The following is a 26067-nucleotide window of genomic DNA, read 5'->3' as shown; positions in this document are numbered from 1 at the left end:
GTGACAGCCCCACAAACATGGCATTTTTCACATGCAGCCAAACATCTAGAGCAGTTGTGCAACTTTGGTGGCTGAGACCGGCTACAGAAACCAGCAGGCACACCTGTACCCTTCCCTCCGAGGACACAGGGAAAGCCTGCAGGCCCCCTAGGTCAGCAAGTCCCAGTTTCTCCACTGCACCGATGGCCCAACTGTCTGCTTGGACGCCTGCTGCCCCAGATCAGAACCCACGGTGAAGCCTGGCCACCTGCAGCGGGCCAGCCCCTCCACAGGCCTGTGCCCTCCCAGCCCTGCTCTAGACTCAGGGTGCTGGGCAGGACAGTGTGCGAATCAGTTGTCAGAGCAGGACGAGCACAGCAGTCCTGTCCCCGGGCCCAAGCTCAGGTCCGACGTGTCTCCTGCAGGCACTTGGCCTGACACAAAGGTCACGGGCCTACCTGCATACGGGGTTTCAGACACCCGACGCCACTCTGCTTCCCAACCCCACACATCTGTGAGCTTGCACAGTGCAGAACAGCGCAGGGGTGGCCTGCAGACTCCTCGACACAGGGAGAAACGTGTCTTGCAGGGCACCTGCAGGAACACAGGTTACAGCAATTCTGTGCGTCTTGCTGTTCTGGCTTTGAAACGCAGTCTCCCAGGTTTGATTTTCTCCTATGAGAGGACTCCTAGCTGGAACTTGGGTGGGAGAATGTGGCCCAGCTCAGAGGCCAGCTGGGAGCTGACCTGCAGCCGCTGCCTGGAGTGGTGACTCCCAGGTCCACCAGGAGAGCAGCCTCAGGGGAATGCTACAGCAACATCCTCCTGTGACCACACTGACACTTTGACTAGTGAACCAGGTGAGGAAATGAGCCTGGACCACCATGTCAGAACAAGGCTGACCCTCCCCTCCCCAACAGCAGAAAGATTCAAAAGCCGCCAACAAAATGAAGGAAACCTGGGAACTAACAGATGAGACCCCTGAGGGAGAGCAGAGTGTAAGGAGAGAGCATCCAGCTGAAGAGCAGAGCCACAGGAATGACCCCAAGGTCTGAGGGGACCACCAGCTCAGGGCAAGTCACAGGGCCCAGAACAAAGATCAGACGAAAGAGCTGGGCCACAATCCTGAAAGACACAGTCCCAAACACCATAATCTCAAATGCTGAAATCTGAAAGATCACCATCTCTGAAGTCCAAATTCCTAAAGCCTAAAATCCAGAAAGCTGAAATCCTGGGAGATGTTAATTCTAGAAATAATAATTGTTAAAAATTCTTTAAGAGCATTTATTAACATTTAAAGGGGGGTTTATTTGAGAAACATAAAAACACGACAGAACTAGCCACACAACAAGTCACAGTGGCGTATGAACCTCCATAAGCATGAAGACTAGGTGTGCTAACCTCAGTCATACGGGTGTGTAAGGTGTGAGCAGACAACTGCATCTGCAGATGACAGATCCAGAGGTGGAACCCACAAGCCAGACGGCTGTGAGGCTCACTGGACATGCGCTCTGTGACCGCCGTCACCTGGAATGTGCACAGGGTAAGGGAGCCACCACACACTCAGGTGCACAGAGCAGAGATCTCAAGAAATTTCATCTTTCACAAATGCAGATGTTCGAAAGGCCATCTCCATGTTTACTGCAGAGGTTGGGTCTTCTCATGGCCCAATGCTCACACACACAGGCAGTAGTGCAGTGACACGTTTCTGGAGTCAGATTTGCAAAACTGCAAAAAACAAAGGAGAACTCTACAAGCCTTGGTCGGGTTCCACCCCAGCGCCAGGAATAACTCGAAGATGGAGCCCGAGCACAGCAGACTGCAGACACATGACGCGGACCACCGTAACAGAGAGAGAACTAAGAACACGACTAACACTGAAAAGAAAATCTGACAGATGCAAAAGCCTGTGCCAGGGATCACGGGCACCCGCGCAGGGCAGTGCTGAGGGCTGCCAACCTCAGGATCACCGTGTTCCGCAGTCTCGCGCTGGTGAGTAGCGGCTTCCCTTCTAGGGCCGACTCACCCCTTGGCAGGTGCACCTACTCCCGTGGTGCCTGCTGGTCATCTGTGCCAGCTCCCTTGCTGTGAGGAAGGCCTGCTCTCTGAAGAAGGGTGCTGGGGGCAGGCCCAGGCCCCAGAAAGGAGCAGGGGCTTCTGGGCTGCTGGGCTGCTGGGCTGCGGTCAGGGCAGGGGGCTCCTCCTCCCTCACAGGTTCCCACTGTGGTCTTGGAGACCCACTGCGCCTGCGTTTGGACATCGTATCTAGAGCCTGCAAGTCCGCTCGCTGCCTGGCTGTGGCCACAGAGGGGTTTCAATGTTCACAGGACCAGGAACAATCAGCTTTGAGCTTTCTGTTTTCACCCAGGTTCCACCGAAACCTCCTGTGGCACAACGGCCCTGCTTTATGGTGGAAACAGACCACCACCCTCCCAGAATCTGGCTTTTTCTTCCCATGAGAATTATGCTTTCAGGAACTTGGCTTTGAGGATCAACACTCAGAATCTTAATCTTCCAAGACTGTGATTTGGGGAATTCTAGACTTTAGGGATTTGAATCTTTGTGATTTCAACATTGGATTACAACAATCGGGTTTGTGTTTTCCTGAGTAAGATCAGACCCCAAAGCCAGCACGCTGGCCCAGCACAGGAGGGAAGGGTGCGGCGGGCAGGGCCCTCTCCACGCCCCAGCCACACGGGCCGGCCCGGGGTCAGAAGCACACAGGGACAACCAAGGCACAGAGCTCCTCCTTCAGGGCTGGGGTGGAGGCTGGTTCTGGAAGCCAAGCAACTGGAGAGGGATGCAAGGGGCGCGCAGGCAAGTGGGGCCAACAGGAGGGTGATGTAGGAACATGGGGCGTGCTGTCAGATGGGGCAGCCAGAGCCCTGACACCGCTCAGGGTGTGAACGGGTGGGCAGAGGACATGGGCTCGGCAGGGCAGCTCCGCAGGCACATCGGCGCTGTTAGGAGCCTGTGCCATCACAGGTGGGACATCACCACGGCCAGGCCAGGAATCGGCCCCTTGGGGAGCAGTCAGCACAGCCCCTGTAACACACACTGCAGCCAGGACGGACAGCACTGGTCACGTCTCGGCGGGTCCACAGAACCAGTGGAGGCCAGGGCTTGGCAGAACAGGCCAGGCGCACTCAGCCGCCCTCCTGTCCCTGGAGAGGTCAGGCGCAGGATGGGACAGCAGCTCTGCAGACAGAGCAGAAGGCACCTCCCCGACACCTATGGGAGGTCCCTCCACTCCTCCCTGGATCCCATGGCTCTAAGTGACGTGGTGAATCCACCGGGAACCACACCAGAAGCCATGCCTTAGTTTCCGAAGCACTCCTCCTGGAAGCTGTGGGACAGCTGAGTCTTCATTTCTGCAGAATGATCACTTCGGATGCTCGTCACCCCACATGTCCCTGTTCTGAGGAGCAACCACAGTTCTGTTCCTCTGTCCACCGCATGATAAGCACCACCAAGGACGCCGCTTGCTGAGTGGCGCAGGAGTGGGGAGTTCCAGTGCCAGCTTGTCAGTCTCTGGCAACTGCTGGCCTAGCTCCCAATTCCTCAAGCGGTCAGTGGGGCTGTAACCAGAGACTGCTGATTCTGACACGATGTCACCCTAGTGAGAAATCATCAGCTACAAGGGACCTTGATAGGAGCCCAAGGCGGTTCATCTGTCCTGCAGCACACCCATGGCACTATCACGTGGCTGGCATTTTGACGGAGACCGTGGACTCACAGGCTGGAGCTGGTGAGTACCAGGCCTCCCATCACCTGGGAGAGGGGAAGCTGGGTCTCCCAGCCTCACATACGATTCGTACAGAGGCCAAGTGCACCCTGTGCTGGGTGTGCTGGATGCCAGGAGCCACGTGGAACCCCACACGTCCATGGCCTCCCAGGTGCCAGGAGCCACGTGGGGCCCCGCACATTCACAGTCTCCCAGGTGCCAGGAGCCACTTGGGGCTCCGCACATCCACGGGAGCCACACAGAGCCCGTACATCCACGGCCTCCCAGGTGCCAGGAGCCACGCAGAGCCCGCACATACACAGCCCTCGGCTCTCGACAGCTCTGGGAAGTGGGTGTTGCTGTCCCATTTTGTAGATGAGGAGACTGAGACACGAGGCAGCTGTGAGACCATCTGGCTGGCAGGCACTGGAGCCCAGAAGGAGTCCAGCAGTCCTCAGCCCATGAGCCACAGCTGCCACACTGAGGTCGCCTGAGGCCCCAGGAGGGTGGGAGGTGAGGGAGGCTGACCCCAGCAGGTCACTGGGCAGGGCTGGGCCTACAAAGAGGAATCTCTGGGGAAGCCACAAGCCACTAAAGAGAAAAGAAGGTGAAAGGAAAGCTTTGCGCCTTAGGACAATGGCCAGGCAACGGGCCACAGCTGCCCCTGGGGACCGGGCTGCACACTCTGCGCCTGTCCCAAGCTCGCCAACAGCTGGGTCCTGAAGGCCACAGCAGACCTGTACCTACTCCTCGAAGGGCACCTGGGTCAGAGCCGCTGTCCCCACACAGTCGTGTCAGAGTCCCAGGACAAGGTTTCCAGCCCTCACCAGACCCACGAAACCTGTGCTTAAAAACAAAAGGGAACAGAGGCTTCCACGGGTGGCCAGAGGCCGAACCTGAGAACCACGCGGGTGGGAAGTCACGGGTCCCCAACTCCACCAGGCCCCTCCTGCTTCCCGACAGGCTGAGCGGCACTGGTGGTACAGGAGGGGAGGGAGAACTGGCGCAGGCTCAGCCAGGATTCCAGGAGAACCACTGCAGGGGGCCACCTGCACAGGGGCGGGGAACCCTCTCCTCTCCGTCCCTGGAGTGGGAGGCTGGCAGAACAGGGCAGGGCATCTCTGGACAGGCAGGAAAGACTCTGTTTCCCACTAGATAGAGACAAACTATGAGACCAAGGGCAACCCACTATCAACAGTCACGGGTTTAGAATCTCCTGTCAACGGCAGGCTCCGAACGGGCAGCAGGCTCTGGGCAGTGGGCTCAGGGCTTCAAGGGGTTCCAGGACACAGCAAGGCTCCCAGGAGAAACAGAAGGAGGACCCCTAGCTGTTAAGCAGAGACAGGAACCTACCCGGCAGGCCAGTGGGGAGAGTGTGGCAGAAAGAAGGCAGGTCCCAGGCCAGGGACGGCCCATCCAGTATTCCAAGGCTGTGTGTCTCAGACGCTCTAAAGCCCATCTGTTCAACTTGAGCTGGCTGGGTCCACAGGCAGAGTCTTACAGTCTCTCACACTAAGTCACAGGAGCACAGGTGGAGTGCCACCACGTGCTCATGGAACACACGCTGAGCACAACCAGGTGATCTGCTTTCATCCAGCATCTCCAGGGGCCAACAGAGCAGAGGGGCTTCCAACTTAAGAGACCTCAGGCCCTTTGCACACACAGCTTCCTCTGACTCTTTCCAGGCGCACAGAAGGCCTCACCCCCCAGATCAGTCAGGAAACACTTTGTCACCAGTTCCCAGCACGTCCGGCACACGGCAGCTGACCAGTCAATAAAGGCCAGGTCAGGCGCTCAGAGTCTGGGAAAGGCTCATGTGGAAACCCCAGGCCGGAGCCTGCTTTGGGCTGCCCGACTGGAAGGCCCCCTGGCACCTGGCTATCCAGACATCCTGCTGTGGCCCAGGCGTCTTTGACGGACCCAGGTTCAGTCAAACCAAGGAGCTCGCTGTCTGGGCCAAGCGATCCTTCTGTCTTAAGGAGCAGGTACAGGACAAACCCAGGTTACCAAACCCACTGAGTCATCCCGCCATGGGGATCAGAAATTGTACAGTGTCAATCAATTCACGGAGGAACAATCAAGGGGACTCATCCAAACAGTACAACACTCCTGCACAGAGCTGCAAGGGTGCCCCCTTAGCCACCTCATGCTGGGGCTGCCCCTGGGTGCTCCTAAAACCTGCTCCTGAGTTCTCCCCGTGGTCTGTGAACTCCATGCTCTAGGTGTGTGGGACAGGAACCTCCAGCGCTCATGGACCCTGAGTTACAGGACGATCCTCCAGTCAATGGAGACCACACGGCCTCAGTGGCCCCAGAAGATGTCTGGTCTGAGCAGGTCTCAGCTGCCGCAGCGTCTCAGGTGCTTACCATGGAGTGTATGAGAACCAGGCAGCAGTGCAGGGACAGCCACGGAAGCGCTACTGCGAGATGAACCAGGTGGGCTTAGCAGGTGTCCACAGTGACCCAAGGGCAGGGGCCTGTGCCCCTTCTGTGCTGAGCAGGGTCCTGGAGCACAGGGACTTCAGCTGGGAACCCCCATGGGCTCAACCTGGAACAGAACTTCTCTACAAAACACTCCAAAGGCCCACAACATGGGACACCCCTGACCCTGGTCACGCCCAGACAACCGTGAGACTTGCCCAGCCAGCCCGAGCCACAGGAGGCAAGGGTGCGAGATAATGGAGGCATGAGATCCCGCTGGAGTCCAGCGATGCCCTAGGGTGGACAGTGCAGCGTGGACATGCGTGGGGATGTGAAACTGCCCCACTCTCCTTCCTCCACCCCTAGCTGTTCCCTGTACAGGACAAGAAAGGCGGGTACCAGCCGGCAGCGGACAGGACTTAGGACTGGCGCAGATGCCGCCTTCGTCCAAGCGAGAACAGTGACTGCAGCCACAGGGGCTTGTAGGGACCCTCCTGATGCCAAGGAGGAGAGCTTGCGGGTGAGGACTACTGTATCACAAATATTTTTAAGGTTTTTTTCAGCTAATTTCAATATTCATAAATTTCTAGTAGCTTTTGTAACACATATTACTGATTTGTTTTTTTTTTAAAGAAACTTGAACTGAGGGGCTGGGGTGGGGGCTCAGCGGCAGAGCGCTTGCCTTGCACGTGCAAGGACCTGGGTTCGATCCACATAAAAATAAATAAAACAAAGGTATTGTGTCCACCTCCAACTAGAAAATAAATATTTTTTTTAAAAAAAAAAAAAGAAAGAAACTTGAATTGAGAGCAAGAATGTCAGTTTTTAAATAGTTCTTCTGGGAGGAGCCTTCTCTGTCGCTCCCAACGTCCTTAAGAGCTGGCGACCAAAATACATCTGGGCCGAGGAATGACAGGCCAGCCCGAGACGGACGCACGAGAGGCCGGGGCCTCGCTGGAGCTCGCGGTCACCCGGACGGTGAAACACCCCGGGCGAGACGCGCCGGAGGCCCGGGACGCGCGGACACTGCGCATGCGGGAAGGCTGGGGCCTCCACCGGACGCCGCGGGCCAGCCGAGGACGCACGGGGGGCAGTACATCCGGGAAGGCTGGGCCTCCACCGGACGCCCCCGGCCAGCAGAGGACGTGCGGAGGCAGCACATCCGGGAACGCTAGGGGCTCCGCAGGACGCCCCTGGCCAGCAGAGGACGCACGGGGGCATCCGCGGGCTCCAACGTAGGCCGCGCCGCACGCAAGCGCAGCAAAGGGTGCTGGGAACGTGGCGCCATCAGCCACCGGAAAAGGAAAGGAACACGCCCAGAGAGAGCAGCTGGCACTTCCGGCAGAGAAGGGCACGGGAGGGCCTGCACGGACACGCCTCCCGGAGGCCACGTGGTCCCCAAACGCGCCAGGAAGGCGGCCAGGGCCTCCCAGCGCGCGCTGAAGGCCACCGCAAGGGCAGGGGCCCCGCGAACCCAGAGGGGGCAGCGCGCTTCCTACAAAGGAAGAGCTGCCCCTGCAGTCCAGTCCGGGGCCAGCAGTTATCTCAGCGCCGGGCCCCAGGCGCCTCCGTGGTGAGGCCCGGAGATTAGCGGGTGCGCGCGCACACGTCAAGGAAGAAAGGGACCGGGGCGGGCTCCAGCAGCGACTCCATGGCCGTGAAACCCGTGTAAGGGAACACCCATCTTACCCCAAGTCGCTCCCCTGCTTTCCCTGTGTGTTTTCACACAGATTACTTACAACGTGAAATTAAGACCTATTGACCCAAATAACGTGCACAACCAACTTGTTCGTGTTAATAGAAAATTGCGCATACATCTTGGCCCTTTGGAAGCCATATTTTGCTGTTTGAAGAAAAACAGTTCCAGAGTCAACGCAGGATTCCTGGCTGGATGAATTTACCGTGCGCCACAAGAAAATCTAAAGCTCAAAATCTAAGGCAGAATTACTTTTCAAAACTGTTCTTCATCAGTGAGTTACCAAATCAGCAATTTTAAGGTTACTGAAATACCCCTACCTTCCACAACAGCTCTTGGTCACTAAGGTCACTAGGCAGCAGTACCACGCCCTAGAGCCTCAGCACACTCTAGAAACCCAGAATTGACTGCCTCCTTAACCCAGCAGTGAGAATGTGCCTCCTGTTTTGTCTCAGATCAAATCCATGCGAATGTGAACGGAATCAGCCTTTTTTCCATGGCTGCTACACCTCGGAATACCCCCTTCACTCCCTAATCCTAAAAAATCCTACCAAAAATCTGTCCATTTGAGAAGGTGAGAACAAAGAAAGCTAACGAATTTCAAAGACCTCTCCACACCATCCTGACCGACAGCAGCCAGCGTCCCCATGTGTGGACCCACACTGAGGCGGTGCCAGCACACACCACGCCCTCGGTGGGGTCCTCACACACACCCCAGTCATGGCTGGAGAGGAAGGCTAAGGCCACGTGTAGAGATGAGGACGCCCACAGGCAGGGGCCAGCCAGCCCGGAGCACCATGCTGCTGGAACCATCCTCCTGCCCGCCCGCCCGGGAACGGAGCTGGCATCGCTCCTCGCCACTCCTCACAAAGAACGCCCTCAGCACCAGCCACCTGCACACAAAATGTTTCTTGTACCAAAAATGTTTTAGGAGCAAACAGGTAATAGGACTTCAAGCAGAGCCACAGTGCACACTTTCTCCAACAGACGATTAATACCGCGCTTACGTGGCTTAGAAGGCATTTTGGATGTGGTAATGCGTAAGAACGCAAACACAAAACCAAATGCTGCGTTTTATAAAGAAATTATGCTGATGTATTTTATTTTTTAAAAAACAGGATTATTGTTAGTAGAATCTTCAGATTTAAAATCCAGCACGTGTCTGGACTGCAACAAAGGCCATTTCATAGCACAAGTGGTCTGTGTTCTCCGGACAGAGGACAGCGGCTTCACTCAGCAGCTGCCCCAAGTGCCCGGCACCCGGCGCAATGTATGGGAGCAGCCACGAGGGGGCGCCTGTGTCCAATTTCTGACCTGCTGCTGCCCGGATGCTCATGTGTGGTCCCTGCTTAGAACACGGTGGGTGCCTCCGCCTTTGAAGATAGGCACTTATTAGCTAAAGTACACCAAGAGCTTGTGTTAAAAGATCCTCAAATGTGTCTGTTTCTTCTGAAACAACTCTGACAGTACAGCAATGCATCGTGGGGATGAAAGCACTTTATCCAAAGCTCTTAAAGCATCTTACATTTTATTTTGCATATTCATCAATATTATCAGACACTAAAGACACAAGTCTTCAAAGATACTTAAATTATCTGGTAAAAATGAATGTAAACAAAGTAATATATCCATGTGCGTTGGATTAGGAGTTACAGATGGCATATCTGACCTCAAAAATGGACAATCTTTTGAAAATATATTCATTCAATTATAATGAAGTAGCAATTGCCTTTAAATAGTCTATTAATTTAGTGACTTACTTGAAATCGGTTTCTACTAGGTTTTATTACTTTGCTTCAAAGTAGCTCCTTATGAAGTTAAAGCACAGATATGCTGGAGCATCTCCACAGCCTAAGGGGTCAGCCTCCCTGCAGCCTCTGGACATGAGGTCTGAGCGCCAGGGCCATCACATATCCGGTGGCAAAGTCCCCATCCATTCCACCCAGCCCTGGACCATTCCTGCACCAGCAGGCCCAAGCCACAACCGTCCAGCAACAAGTCAGAAAACCAGGAGTGCTCAGGCAGGATCAGGGTTAAGAAAGCGGCAGCCTCAATGGGGCTGTGCTAGGGCCACCAGGACAGGGGTGCACTTATCCCACCGAGGGACCGATTCCCCAGAGAAATCATGACTGTCGGTTTTTGAGTGTGGAGCTGGACCAAGGAGTCCCCTGCTCTGTGGGTGCCCTTTCTTAATGCACTCCTTTAGCAAATCTCAGCAAGAAGGTAAACAGGGGGCCTGGGGCCCTGCCAGAGAGAAGTGAAATGAGCCACTGGGAGAAGGGAGAGGGGGAGTCCTAAGATATGCCTGAGGAAGCTCTGGGGGGGGGGTCCCTTGTCCTGGGGACACGTCCTTAGTCCCCAAGTCCTTTACAAACAGAACCTTACATTACAATGATTTTCATTCTTGGGTACCCTAATGTGTGTCTTCTGGTAAAACAGACTGAACTGCTCTGGGAACTGCTATTTCTGAGCACTTGCTAGGACTTGCTACCTAAATGTCCACAAAGTTAAGACTTTATTATTTTATGAAGCTAAATAAATAAATGAACATCCCATCTGGCCTCATTACACATCCACACTCCTCAGGCTCTGTGTACTCATCTTGTGAGTGCCCTGGGCCAGAGCTTGGTGAGGTGTGCACTACGGAGCCATTGCTGAGGGTGGCCTGTGTGGCTAGTGGGCCTGTTGGTACCACAAAGTGGGACAGAGTTACAGCATTTCATGGTTAAAAAAATACATGGATATAAAACAGAGATCTGTCAAATCTCACACATGCAGAGTTCACCTATTCCATAAACATTGAACCTTGGAAGTTCCACTCAACCATGGATACTGATATTTATTTTACATTTTAGTTAAAAATCTAAGCAAGTGGCTGGGTGTGGTGGTGCAAGCCTGTAATCCCAGCAGCCTGGGAGGCTGAGGCAGGAGGATCATGAGTTCAAAGCCAGCCTCAGCAACTCAGTGAGGCTCTAAGCAATTCAGTGAGACCCTGTCTCTAAATAAAAAATACAAAAGGAGGGGGTGGGGCACAACCGGGATGTAGTTTGGTGGTTAAGTGCCCCTGCATTCAATCCTTGGTACTAAAGGAAAAAAAAAAATCTGAAAAATCTAAGCCAGTCTTCCCAGGTCACAACCCAGCACAGTGTGACCACTGTATTTTTTCTCGATCCTTTAGTCCTCTTCTCATTGGAGCAGTGTTTCTGGCTGTGTCTCAGGAGGAGCTGGCTGGCCAGGCGAGGACACGAATCCATGATTGAACAGTGTCTGAAGCTGAGCGGGTGGTTTCATTAGATCCCACTCACTCCCTCCCCTGGGCCAGCTCCCAGCCAGCCTTCTGCAGATGCAGTGGAAGCAGGTTTGTTCCCCTGCAGGGCTGGGACTGCACACAGGCCTGCCTGGGCCAGGCGGGTGCACTCCTGAGCCCTCCCAGCCTAGAAAGTGGGTACATGGTGAGGCCTGAGTCTGTGAAGGTGGCTCTGGACGAGGAGGATGACACGTGTGTGCTGTGAGGGTGTCTGTGTCCATGTGTGCCTGCGTGTGGGCAGGTGACAGGCTGGAACTCCCCCCACCCAGCCGCAGGGGTGGCTCCCTGAAGACACCCCTGGGCCAACTCTGAACACAGATTCGGACCATCAGCTCCCATTTCTGTGGCTGAATGAGAGTGCAAAGGGCACACTGGGATGTGTCTGCACAGCCGCCCTCCAGAGAGGAGCAGATCAGGAGAAACGGCACCTCCCTGGCCACCAGCCAGAGGTCCTAAGGTTCCCCCAGGTCCCTTGGATTGACCTGTGAAATCTTCCCCCAAGAACACTTTCCTGTTCACGTATCTGCAGCCCAGCTCCTAGATGGATGTTACCTGTGTCCCCTCTGTCACCCCCATGCAGGGAGAGGCCATGGACAAAGGCCAGCAAGGACCCAGACTGTGCAGAGGCCCCTGCAGGGCCAAGGAGCCCACTCCTGGCAACACACCCCAAGTTAACATGACAGCTACGGACAGTCAGGGGAGCACAAGGGAACCACCGAAGGGTTATAGGTCCTGTCACCAAGAACACTCAGGAGCCACCACAACAACACGCCACCCGTCACACTGCAACGTCACACCACAGCGTCATGCTTGACATCTGTGTTAGGTCATCTAAGAAATGCCACCCCAGGGACTTCTACACACACTCTCAGTGAGTCACCTACACTTCTCTCAAGGTGCTGGGGATCACGTTCAGAACCAAGTGGACCAGAAATTGCTTACGAGTCCCAGCACAAGACCAAGAGCCACCCACCCTGTTAGAGTCTGTAAACAAGTCAGGATGGCGCCTGGCAAATGTTAGAGTCTGTAAACAAGTCTGTGTGGAATGTATAAATACCTCTGTTGTCTTACAAGAAACGGCTCCTACTCCTGCTGTATCAAGGTACACAAGTTGTTTGTCACCCCCCGGTTATTTTGCCCAGCCAGCCGGGCTGCGGCACTGCCCCATTCAATACCTGCTGCCGAGTCATCAGCCCGGAAGGTACCTGGTCTGCCACAGGTGACTCTCTACTGCCATCCCCATGAACTTCCATTGCCCATGCTGGCTGGACTGGCCGCCTCTCCACACGCAGCCACACGTGTGCAATCTCACAGGCACTCACACGCATGCACCATGCGTGCCATCACACGCAGCTCAAGGGCAGGTGTGTGACATAGCCCCACACACAGGTGGTCACATCCACAGCAGTCCATGTGTCTCCGTGGTTTTCCTCTAGAGAGCTGCAGCATGGTCTGGGCTGCTGGGGCGCAGGGGCGGTGGCTGCCCAGCTAGGTCATTACAGGCAACCCCAAACCCTGAGAATGCCATCTCATAGCCACAAAAAGGCCAGCTAAAACCCAAAGAAGACACCTTCTTAAAGGGAGAAAATGGGTGTGTATTTTCAGGCAACATTAAAAGCTGCAAGCATCCAATCTTTGTCCTTGATAACTTAGAAAAATCAGACATGCACAATGAGCTGAGCAGAATCTCATTTCCTCATCTTCTACTGACCTTACGACACACCATGCCAGGCACAGTGGCGCACATCTGTAATCCCAATGACCCGGGAGGTTGAGGCAGGAGGATTACAAGTTTGAGGCCAGCTTGAGCAACTTAGGAGACCCCGCCTCAAGATGAAGACTAAAAAGGGCTGGGAATGCAGCCCAGTCACTAACTGCCCTAGACCAATCCCCAACACCAAAACAAAGAAAATGGAAAAGGAAGATGACACATAAAAAGTTAAAGACATTTCTGAAAAAAACGGAACCCATGCTTTTAAAATCTGGGGAAATTACAGAGTCACTTTCAATGGTCACAATTTCTTCAAGGAACACAGATGGCAGAGAGGTCTCCCACGGCCCCTAAGCACCCATGCCCATGGTGGCAGCTTCCTAAAGGGACAGGCCCACAGGCCGCACTTTCCCACAGCTGCCACATGCCACACCAGAGCAGAGGTCACATCCCTGAGTGGACCACAGTGCCTCGCTCTGCCAGGTGTCTGGGAGGACCTGGCTCCCCCACCCAGGTGGCTCCTGCAGGCTCCCGGTGGGTACGCACCAATCTCTAGTGACAAATGTCACTGAAAAGCAGCCAAGCCAGTGCAGCATGCATGGCAAGGACCACCCGGCAGTCACCCCACACCACCCAGGCCCACACGGTGGCCACCCACAGCTGGAGGGGCACCAGAGACCTCCATGTGGCTCCCAAGGGCCCACAGAGGAGCAAGCGTGAAGCCCCCAGCCCTTCTCCACGCAGGCCCCTCCGTGGCCCTGGGACGGCAAGGGCTCTGCCTCCCGGAATGCTGTTCCCCACACATGGAAATGGTCCTAATGGGTTCTGCTCCTGGTCCATCTGAACCTGCGGGGGCACCCATCAGGGACAGACCTGTGCTGTGAGGAGCCCTCCGGGTCCTCATGAAACACCCCCGTGTCCGTCTGAGGCTGAGTTAAGAGCTCGCGGATGTGTGCCGGGTGCAGAGCTGACCACGCATGCCCTTTCCCAGGCTTCGGCTGGGGTCTGACACAATCCACCTTGGCTGGGTACCACCTGTGGCCTGTGGCCAGGGGCAGGATCATCTAACCAGCAGGGCAGCTCCTCAAACATGCGGCTTCCCCTCCAGGGCCCGTGCTGTGCTCTGCCACCTGCCTGGTGCCACAGGCCGCACAGGAGGTGTGCTGCCCTCTCCTGGCACCCTCCTGGGTCCCCAAGAAGCAGAATGAGCAGGTGGGACTCTGCCAAAGGCCAGACGATGCTCAGCGCCTCGTGCACACCCACTCCTTCCAGGGACCATCTGCAAAAGGAGGACGCCCCACTCAGCCATGAGCACAGCCCCAGCACCAGCCACGCCCGCTGCTCAGGACCCTGAAGCCTGCCAGAAACCAAAGCCAACCAGGTGCTCAATGTGGCTGCTCCCATCCTACGCCTGGGTATCTGCATAAGTTTATAAAGACTGGTATTTTTGTGTGTGGATCAGAAATACTACCCTAGAACTCTCTGCTGACTGAATTTTCTTATCAGATTTAATGACAAAAAAATTCATTATCAAAATTAATTACAATGTATTATTAAAATTAATAAAATTCTACTTCTTCACCTTTCCTTCAAAAAGACTGGAAAATGTTGCCACTGGCACAACTAATTTGCCAACTGAAATCAAAAAGAAAAAAAAAATTAAGAAGCTAATTTTGAAGTTAATTGTAAAAATTAAATCGTGCAAAAAGAAAAATGAAAAAAGCAAGCACTTGAATCTCACCTAACCAGAAACTGAACAATAACGCCGACCGACGGGCCAAGCGGCCTTTCTGGTACAGACAGCACCAGGAAAGCAGGTCAGATAAACAGTCACACCTAGCCCGGGCCTAGTGGCCAGCCTCCCCGGTGGCGCTGGGCACCCTCTGGCTTGGTGCTGGGTTCTCCCACTTTCTCTGAAGCCTGCAGCCCAGAGCCTGTGGCCAGGACCGCGGGAAGCTAAAGGAGCGAGTCCCACGTGGCCTGCAGCTGGATCTGAGAAGAGGCCCTGAGCCAAGGCCGCCAGCAGACCACGGGCAGGAGCTGAGTGGGCTCTCCCCAACCCGGTGGCCATCACAGAACAGGGCCCAGAGAGCGCCACCTGGTCACTCCTGACGGGGCCGTGGGTCAGCAGTCTGTACCCTGCCTGTCCTGAGGGCAGTTCTGGTGAACGCTGGCCTCTTCCTGTCAGCCCAAGGTAGGGCGACACTGTACCGTCTGGGACTCTCATGACCTGGCCCAGAGAGGCCCCTCCACCAGCCAGGAGGCTACAGGACCCACTGCCCACCTCCAGCAGGAGTGGCTGCCGAGGCTCCTGTCCCACCCAAAACCCTGACTGCCTGCCTTACTTTGCAAGGGGGAAACCACAGTGTCCTGATAGAACAGAAAACTCTCTCTGGCAAATTTATTTTGGGACTCAAAAAAAGAAACCAAAAGTGATCTGGTTTTATTTTTATTTTTTGGTACCAGGGATTGAACACAGCAACACTCGACCACTGAGCTACATCCCAGCCCTATTTGTATTTTATCTAGAGTCAGGGTCTCACTGAGTTGCTTAGCACCTGGCTAAGCAACTAACTGAGGCTGGCTTTAAACTCGAGATCCTCCTGCCTCAGCCTCCTGAGCTGCTGGGATTACAGGTATGTGCCTGTAATCAGCCCAAAAGTGATTTTTAAGTCAGACACAAAGTAGAGAAAGAGAAATTTGGGGCACAGGATTCTCCCGGACCTCCTAATGCTCAGCGGGTATTAATAAGCAGTACATGCCTAATCAGCAAAACCTCCCCTGGGAATTCTGTGACCCGTCAGGTTCCACACACCCACACATGGGGCCCTGCTGGAAACAGCAGCATGCTCACTATCACTCTCAATGTACCAGTAAAAAGAATCATGGGTCCTCAAAGGAGATGAAACATTCAGATGCCACCAAGACAGATGTCATAAAAGGACAGCTAGGATTCTAAGCCCACTCTGCCTCTATGAAACACCAATGGCAGAAGCTGTTCCCCTACGACAAGTGAGTGGCACTCCAAGTCCCCAGGTACTGCCCAAGAGCTCCTCCCAGGCACAGAAATGGCCCATAACCCTGCCTCTCTGTGGGCAGCCTCACTTGGCCAGAGGCGATGCCACACAGGACCGTGAGGCCTTAGGTGCCATTTGCCATCCTGGGTAAAAAGCATGCTCCATGCCTGACACTGGAGTGACAGCTCAGAGTGTGTGACAGCACCCAGGCCTGCAGGTCCAGATGTCTCTGCTTCCTTGCTCTAGAGGAGAATCTTCCAGAATGTGCCATCAACAGTCCCCTCAACACCTCACACAGAAGCCCAGCCAGCAAGGCTCGGCCCCCACCAACACGACTCAGCCAGAAGCAGAGCTCGGCCTCAGTTCAGCACACAAGACCCTGACCTCGGCTCACCTGCCAGACACGTGTCAGGGGTGCTGGGGGCCAAGTGCTCACCCGCCTTCACCAAAGGAAGGGAAACTAGAAGCACTGACGACGCCCCAAATTCAGCCCCATCGGAAGCACCAAACTCAACGAGTTACGAAAAGGTGTCATTGTGGACTCAGAGCACCTGAAACCTAGTCTTGACCTCTGCTTTCACCCATAAATTGAGCAACCGACAACACACTTTCCACCCACTCTGAGGTGAGCCCCTCCCAACAGCTCCGGCCCTGGGCATGCAGCACTTGAAAGGCCGTCCCGTCCCGTCCCGTTCCTGCAGCCGAAGATGCTCTTTAAGTATTTAAAGTGTGGCTTGCTTCCTTTATTTGTTTCCTTCCTTCCTTCCTCCCTGGCAGTGCTGGGGCTGGAACCCAGGAGGTCGCACATGCCAAGCAAGAGCTCTCCCACCGAGCTGGCCCACCCCCAGCCTCCACCTTCTTTATCGGTCACTCAGATGAAGAAACCAGTGTTTCCCTAATTTTCCGATGATCTTGAGAAGTCTGGAGCGCTGAAGAGGTGGCCTGAGACCGCTGCAGATGACAGAACCCAAGGTCTCGCCCACCCCCACCCCCGTGGCTGGTTCCAGACTGCTCCGTGGTGGTAGCAAGATGCAGAGCAGCTGCAGCCCACCCTGGGGGGAGGGGGTAGTGGCATCGCGGTTGCTGTTGGATACCAGAGCTATCTTCAAAGGCGACAATACCCACGGGCCCTGTCCCTGATCAGGCTGCATTCCTGGGACCAACAGGCAGCTACACTTCCCAGTGCCAGCACTTCCAGAGGAGGACACTGACCCACAGAAACTCGAGCTCCCGCCTGGGTATCGAGGGTCAAAGTGCCCAGAACGGCTGTCCCCAAACAGGAAGACCTGAAAGGGCCCTGACCCCGGGAGGGGTGGGAGTCATGGCCCGGGACTCAGCTCGGTACAGACACGTGTGTGACACTGCGTAACCTCTGGCCACTGCTAAGAGACTGCAGGAGAAGGGTGGCCGAGGAGCCATGCCACTGGAGGAGAAGAGGAAGTCGAATCTGCACACAGTGGCCCCAGGTGACAGCAGTGACACAGGGCACCTTAAAGCACTCCTCCCACCCCCAGAGACTCTGGACACAGTCACAGGCAAGCAGGGAGGCCGGAGTCACCTCAGGCTCCCTCATGCTCCCTGGAACTCTGGGAGTCTCCGTGTCTCTGTGCCCGGCCCTTCTGCTGGGGTGGAGGCATGAAGGGTCTGTGCGCTCCAGGAAAGCCACCCAGAACAAGTCAACAGGCTCCTCTCTGCTACCGTCCTCATAAGATACCGTGTGTGTGTCTAAGCAATCCTGGGATGACGGTCCAATGTAATCCCCTCAGATCATCCAGCGCCTCCCACTCCAGCTCTTCCCCAGATCACTGCATCCCTCAGAAGTGACTTCACTCTTGGGTAGCAATGTTTTCTCAATGCATCCCACTTCTGGCACAGCTCGAGTGGAGCCATTTAAAACCAAAAGTGAAAGAGGTCTTTAAAGAATACCGCAGGAAAATATTAAGAAACAAGCAAAAATTGTCAGGAAGACGTCCAGCCACTCCATGTACTCAAGCCTAGTGCGCACACCCTGCTTGATATTTAGCTGAATATTTTCTCAAATTGATACAACATTTAACAGTGTGTGCATTTACTGAAAAGATAAAAAAAAATTTTGAAACTTTTGTTTTGAGGGGTATTGGGGATAGGGGCACTCGACCACTGAGCCACATCCCCAGCCCTATTTTGTATTTTCTTTAGAGACAGGGCCTCACTGAGTTGCTTAGAACCTCACCATTGCTGAGGCTGGCTTTGAACTCGTGATCCTCCTGCCTCAGCCTCCTGAGCCACTGGGATTACAGGTGTGATTTTATGAAACTTTCTGGGGGATGCAGGTGCTGGGGCTGTAGCACAGGCCTCGAGGCCTCTACCACTGAACACACACCCAGCCCCCTTCTCGTGGAGTTTTAAACATTGAAAAAAAGTTCTATTCTTGAGAAATACTAATGCCAATCAAACCAGGCTTTTACCCTCATTCTGAAAAACCTCACTCTAACACCGTTATTTCTAAGAAAAATTGGAAGATTTCCAAAGACACATGGACACACTGACTCCTAAGTCCTTCATTGTTGGCTTCCAGCATTCCAGCCATTGTTTATAAACCAGCTGTTTAAAATTAATCTTTAATACTGGAATAAGTAATTTTCCTTTCTCTTCAGTAGCATACTAGCAGGCACTTAAGTTAAGATTTCACTGAAAAACGACATTATCCACAGCTCGTACACCAACTGCACATGTGATTTCCCTCATCTTTTTTTTTAAAGCTGGTACTCGTAAAATTCAATGTTAAATTCTTAAATTGCTGCTCATCAGGAGACAAACACCTATGTGCACTAGCTGTCATGCAGGGCAGAGGGGCTGGATGCCACATGTGGTGACCTTTAAGTCAAACATCTGAGCCTCAACCCCCTGTCCATGGCCCCAGGTGGGCCATACACCCACGGGCTCTGCATATAGATTTGGCCACTGCAAATGGAAGATCTGGAAAAAGACACCTGTGCACGGAGGGTGCAGTTTTCTCCCTGTCATTATCCCCCGAGGAACACATGGTAACACACTAACATGGCCTCTACCTGTGTCAGGTGCTGCTCGTGACCTAGAGAGAGGAATAGGAGAAGACCCGGGGCTTGTGCACTGACACGACGCTGTTTTCCAAGAGACTCAGGCCTTCATGGATTTCAGCACCCAAGGGGGTCCCCCACAGACCCCAGGAAAGCACCCATGACTGTCCATCCAGGCTTGAGCCATCAAGGTTTCTTACTTCTGTATCACTGAGCTACTGAAGGGACTTTTCTTTTCCAAACTGGTTTACTGAAGTACCATTTGTGTGAAAGATAAAATAAATACTGGCATTAAGTTATGGTCTTTAATTTCCTAAATGACACATCATGAGAAGGATGACATAAAAACGCATCTGCTCCTCGTGCTCCCAGGAAAGGTCTGAGAGTAACACAGTGCATCTGGCTTCCACTACTGCAGCAGAGTCAGCGGTTGGTGCCTGCATGAGGACTCAGCATGCGCTCCCCAGTGGAACGGTGGGATCCACCGTGAGCAGTAACAGGCAAGAGGCGGCCGAGGAGACACCCTCGAAAGAGCCTGATGAAGAGCATCTCTGGCATCAATGTCACCTGCAGCTCTCACCAAGCCACCTTGGCATGTATGACCTAACGCTGTGACAGCCACCGCAAGCGTGGCTACAAGTACATCTAGGTTTCATGTTGATGGCCTACAAAGGGAACCTGCCCACCTCCGTGTCAGCTGGCAGGGTCTCTCTCCAAAGCATCACCTGAGGGTTCGGCTGCGGGTGGTCCCACAGAGCAGGAGGGCTGCCACACCAGGAGCTGGGCTCTCGCACAGTGTGGTGGAAGGAAAAGCCTGTGTGGCCCTCTGGGACAAGCTACCTCACCTGCCCAGGGAAGGACGCTTCTGTACGAGCTCAGGAGGAATTTTATTTCTCCATTTCAACTGCAAGGAGAGCCTGGCTGAAAGAGCAGTAGAAATACCACGTCTACCCTGGAGTCTCTACGCTTCTGATCCCAGCTCCCAGTCTCCAAAGCTCAGCTCCCATGAAGTGTTACAAAGTCCCCAGTCTTTGACAGGGTGATTCCTTGACAATTAACATCTATCTTACCGCCAAAGGTATGGTTTTAAATAGTCACTCCCATCTCAACTGCCGATTAGCTCAGCTTGCAAATGAGTCAATACACGGCTAGTGGCCACTTTCAAGAACTGCAAATCACATTCGTTAATTTATACTAACAGAGTAAGTTGTTTCTAACAATATATCCTTCTATACTAAATGTACGATTATTCTGAAAAGAAGGTCGACTCCTGGCACAGTGGACTGAATCCTGAATCTCAGTGAAAGGAAGGGGAGACTCAGAGAAAACACAGATTTTTGCTGAGTAATGAAAAGCACTGTGCACTAAGAAGTTCTAAGAAAATGATAAAAGCTTCTTAGTTGGAAATGGCAGTCCGCTCCCTGGAAGGAGGCCACTTCCCCATAGGAGGCACCCGTCTGTGTCACACTTGGCCTCTGCCTCTTAGGCAAAGCCAGGAAGCACCCAGATCCATGTGACACCACAGGCCCCGCAATGCTGCCCAGGCTTCAGAAGACCTTCAAAGGTGTGGTCTCTTCCAAATATCGAAGATGTGTAAGTTGTCCAAACCTACTCTCTGGGGATTTGGGGTCATAGTCAAATATTTAATCCCGTTTCACACCGTAAAGGTGAATCCGAGACAGTATTTGGATCCGGAAATTGCAATACTGATCTCTGGTGGGCCTCGGGGAACAGGACCCTGTGGTTCCTGAAACACTCACCACAAAACCCTGACCTAAGCACCTCTCAGTGTGGACATCAGGGCTCGTCCACATGCCCAAGTGTGAGAGTAGCTGAAACTAAGGTTTAAAGTCTCACATGAGGCAAAACTGAGATTTTGTCATTGCCAAACCAAAAGAAAGAAAATGGAAATACACATTCAGTACCACTCCTCCCTCGGTGGACTGCAGATAAAAGAACATGCTCTTCTTTCATGCCCCACTCTCCCTCTTCCAAATTAAAGAGGGCAGGGGAGCTTTCATCTCAAATTACCGCTGCTGTTCAGAGGCAGACAAAGGAGGAAGAAAACTGAATGCAGGAATATTTAGCTGTTCTCATGCTTGGCAAACACAACCACAGGATCTCCATAAACAACGCGGAGAATACAGGCCGGGACTACGGGATATCGAGGAGTGAACAGGTTTCCACAATGCCACTCAGCCTGCAGCCCGGCGACGGCTGCTGCGAAGTTCTGAAGTGAGACTCGGCAAAGGGTCGAGGAAACGCCTTTGAACTTGGAATGCCCGACTACAGGAACAGCGACCAGCTCTCAGGCCCTCTGCTCAGTTCAGAGAACGGGCTCTGCCACGAGGCAGGGGCTTCAACAGGTTGTTCACCATGAAGACATGGAGATCAGAGCCCCAGGAGCAGCACCGGGACCTCAGGGAACACCTCTCGTCCATGCTCACTGCTGCTCCACCCAGCCTGGGTGACGCTTCATCTTTACCAAAAGCGTTAGGCAACTGGGCCCATCACTTGCACCCAACAGGCACGCACGGTGACGCGCTTAACAGGTGCGCAATCCCCAAACCCAAAGCCTGCTTCAGAATCGACATCTGGTATCTCTCTGTTACTTAAAACCAAACAAAATGAAACTTGAAAGGATGGTTCTCTTTTTGGGGATGTGATTAACTCACTAACCTGGTAGCTCTCAGAGAAAAGCCGGGCACTGAAGACGCCCTTAGTGTTCCATAGACATACAATGCCCTGTGGAAGGACTCTGCCATTGAGTTTCTGTATCGACATTTCAGAGAGCCCCAAGTTAAAAAATATTAAACCATCTCAACCTCAGAAGGAAATGGCATTTATATCCAAAGCCAAGAGTGTCCATCTATCACACATAAAACTCTACCATTTTGCTAGTTACCTAGTTACAAAGGTTGCTCAGCCTGGAGGTCAAAAGCAATGGGAATTTTGACATTAAATTATAAGCGAGGTTTTGGGAATGAACATGTCAGTAAATACAGTAGTTTTAGAACTTCTCTTGCCCATTCCTTGGGCAAAACCCCAGTGGGGTCTTCCACTTCCACACACCACATCCTTCACCCAGGTCACATGCTGCCTCAGCCCACCCTGGTCACACGCTGAAGGAAACTGGCCTGAGATTTATTTATTACCAAAAAAAAAAAAAAAAAGTAATCAAAAGATTGTATTTGTTGGACCAGCCTCAAATATGAAAAAAGAATTAAAGTGGAAGCAAAAATACCTACCTTTAGCAATCACTTCATTATAAATAAAATTTTAATCCTCATTTTTTTTTTTTGGAAACCTATAATACAGTGCTAAGTCAAAAGAAAAAAGGATCAGCAGCTTTAAAATGTGTAACCAACTTGGGTTTGAAGCCAAAATTAAACAAGTGATATCCAAGCCAGTCGACCAATATATGGAAATAAAAGTATCTTCCCATTTAAGGGACCTAAGGAAATGCAGTGCAGGAGAAGCGGCCCCAGAGGGCCCTGGGACCCACCCTTCCGCGTCCAACCACCTCATGCCCAAGGACAGCAGGAGACAGAGTCTGGGCGAGTCCTGCTCTCTGGGGCTAGGGTCCCCCGGACATGGTCACAGCACTCTACACTGGAAAGTTATGTTATACACAGGAAAACCAAAAAATCCACAATATATTAGATTTTTAAAATAGGGGAAAATCATTTTCTAGCTGAATTTATGTATTTATGTAAATTTATGTGTATACACACACAAGATAAAAATGCATTAAATCGACACATGTTAAAACATGTAAACAAAGAACATGTACAGACAGATGTAGCTGAACCAAAATATCAACAACAGTTCTCTCTGAACAGTGTTATCATTTGTTTTTGTTTTCTTTATCTGCATTTTCTACAATGATTAACTTGCACATAATAATAGGTAAAGAAAATGCATCTGTATCTGAGATGTTTGCCAGAATATGCACAAAAAAATACCAGTCATTTCATAAATACTGCTCTTTCTGTGTTCACTCTTTTCCCAAACACCATGGGGTGCCTGCTATGTGCAAGGCCCCAGGGACATGGCCCCACAAGGCAGGCCCTAGCTGCCCATGTAGCCAAGAAAACAGACCTCGCTCGGGTGACCACGCTGGAGCCACCTCTGGGTACCAGGGGATCTGACGGCTCCTGCCTCCGTTCCAGGGCCGTGATGCTGTTTGCTTAATATGCATTTCACACCTGCATTTCTGAGGATTCTCAGTACAGGCTGTCTTTGGCTTCCAAAGGTCTGAGTACAATTTTTTACTCTGATGGTGCAAAAGTGTACCATATCACCATTCTGTTTTTAACTTTCAGCACAGCAGTCAATAAATCACAAAAAAATGTTGCACATTTTATTATAAAAGAGGCTGTAATGGATCTTGCCCTCCCATGAGCCAAGCAAGTGTTCCGAGCATGTTTCAGGTAGCTGGGGCTGAGCCCCGAGGTCTGCCCGGTCAGGTGTAGTAAGAGCACCTCCTACTTACAAAGCATTTACCTGGACTTCATGCCATCAGAAGTGGAGAGGCCCCAGAGTCACTTATTCCTACCCTTACCTTAAATCTGCCGGGAGCCCGCCGTCCGGGTGGCACTGCTGAGAGGGCATGCTGGGAGGGCGGACCATTTCCAGCCACAAGGAACGCACACGATGGTCTCCAAGCTGTACAGCCTGTCTGGCGTCCGAATCCCTCCAAAGTCCTTACCTGCGGCCGCTCCCCTCTGGTTTTGACCATTTCCATACAGGTCATCTTACCACACACCTGAGTGCCACAACACTGGCTGTCAGCTGCTGGAGTCAGCACAACACCTGACCCGGAAGGCACCTCGTCCAGAGCCACACGCATGCCACCCTGAGGACCGTTCCAATGTGGAAAGTGGAGGGGGAGTGACGTCGTGGAAGACGGTGGCTGCTACAGAGCGTACCTTTTAGATATTCTCAGCAGAGGGACGATTCAAACACTCCAGTCAAAGGCAACCCCCTCGCAGCATGTCCCCCTCGCAGCATCTACCCGCTTTAATTCCACCCGGATGTGTCAGATGAGGGGGGGTCCTCCCCAATGTTTAATTTCTTTTAAATGTATTTTTAAACTGTCCAAAAGTAAAAGTGCAGAAAATTTTAAATCTGCAGGTGACTTCTCCAGCAGGCCACCCATGGGTGCTCCATGAGGGAATCAGCACGTGCAGCTGAATCCCCATAGACCATGACATCTTTCGAAAGGAGCAGAAACAAACCCAAAACTGGGTGTGTTTCAGAAATCACGAATTCTGGGACTCCCAGGGGAAGCTGTCACAGGACCACATGCAGGAAAAGCTTCTGGGACCAAGGTAACCAGAAACTCCCTCTCCTGCCATTTCCCATATTTAGAGTGTTAAAAATGACAATTGGGGTGTGCGGGGGTGTGGCTCTGAGGTAGAGCACTGCCCACATGCACAAGGCCCTCCCTGGGTGCCATCTGTAATACCATCCACCCAAAACACAGAACAGTGATGATGGATTAGAAGGCTCTGTCCCAGGCTCTGTGCATGAGGGCGCGGGAGTTCAGGGAGTCAGACGTTGAAAGTTGAAAAGGTCACCCCAATGTGTCACCTAGCAGGGAAAGCTGGGCTCACTGCTTCTCTCTCAGCCACCATGGCAGACGGCCTCACCAGGGCCCTGCACGAAGGAGCGGGAAACACACAGGGTGGAGGTGAGATGGGACAAGAGCACAGGCAGGTCCTGTCAGGGCACTGGGATTTGAGAGACATTGTCACAGCCTGACCTGAGCTGACGGCCCCGTCCGGTCTGGGTCCTTGCCGAGTCTAGGTGCAAAGCTGCCACTGAGTCCCTCCCCAGGCCCAGGAGAACCCGCAGGGCCCGGCGCAGGACGAGGAAGCGACACACCTCCCAGCATCCCACGAGGTAAGCTAAAGGCTGCAGCCCCTCACCACGCCAGGGATGCTCAGAGCACTGTGTCACGACCAGGTGACACAGTGTCAGAGTAAGGGCTCTAGCAGAACCTCAACACTGACTCCTGCCCAGTGAAGCTTCCTGCTGGGCTGGTGACACCAGGCCAATGAGCAGGCCCACCCCTTCCCTCTTTGCAATTTTGGACACTTAAAGTTTCCTTCCTGCTGTGAATTGCACTGAAACACATTAATGGCCCTGGTCCAGGAAGCTTTCTGGAACTGCGCTGGGGCTGCCAACAGCCAGCTCTTACCAAAGCAGGAGACAGAAGACGCTCCGGCCTCCCTCTCCGCCTCCATCCCCACTGCACTGTTCCCGGGATCCTCCACGGAGCTGATGCATGAGCCAGCAGCACTGGCCGGGTAAACCGCCAACAGAGGGGGACGCCGCCGGGAAGTTTCCCCGTCCAGCTCACCCACTTGTTCCTCTGATGTCTGCTGGCTTGAGGATCACGCCTCTCCCACCCTGACGTAGCCCAAGGAGAGCCGCTCAACAGGCTGTAGTAAGCCAACAAGACTAGAGGCTGCTGCACGCACTGCCGTAACACACCCCGCCACAAGAGTCACCCCGACACACGCACCAGGTGAAGTCCAGGACATCCAGCCATGGACACACACAACTTCAGGTAAACAACAAGTAACTTTTTAGCATAAGTATACCCCAATACTGCACGAGTATATACTTACACTTTCTTCTAGAAAGTATTCACTGTTTAGCCAAACTCTGCATGTAACCAGGTGTACTGTATTTGTATTTACTAAACCTGCCAAACCTAACTTCCAAAATAAGCACATTATTTGGATGAGTTACTGCAAGCAAAGCGTTTGTGTTAAACACATAACCCAAGAAATGCGTGAAGCTGATGTGAACACATACATTATGTATAAGAGGGATTATTTCACATCTATGTGCACATCACTGACTTACTGAGAGGAATATATTCATGGCAAAGGCAAAGAAATCAGCCAACCAGAGGGCCCTTCCTAACGTCTCCACAAATGTTCCTGGGGACCCGTTCCTAGTATGAGGAGGGCTGATGCCTCTGGGTGCTCCTTTCAGACAGGCCAGGGTCCTGGAACCTGGCAGCCCCCGTTAGGGCATTTGGACAGGCTGTGAGCCAGCCACCTCCCAGCCCCTGCTCGGGACTCCTGCCAGGCTTTGGGGCAGAGCACAGCTAGGAAGAGGCTGAGGGGGACAAGGATGGGGGACTAGGGCCCGCGAGA

At 53.1% G+C, this 26067-nt stretch overlaps 1 protein-coding gene across 2 annotated transcripts in view; it reads right to left on the bottom strand.

Moving 5' to 3' along the window:
• Window positions 1-26067, bottom strand: part of Znf516 (zinc finger protein 516) — a 59913-nt gene that overhangs the window by 21775 nt on the left and 12071 nt on the right. The gene's annotated exons all lie outside the window — the stretch shown is intronic.

The sequence above is a fragment of the Callospermophilus lateralis genome, chromosome 17 (assembly GCF_048772815.1).
Source record: "Callospermophilus lateralis isolate mCalLat2 chromosome 17, mCalLat2.hap1, whole genome shotgun sequence".
Lineage (NCBI taxonomy): Eukaryota > Metazoa > Chordata > Mammalia > Rodentia > Sciuridae > Callospermophilus > Callospermophilus lateralis.
The sequence above is the reverse complement of the archived record's forward strand: the minus strand, read 5'-3'. Positions and strand labels throughout refer to the sequence as shown.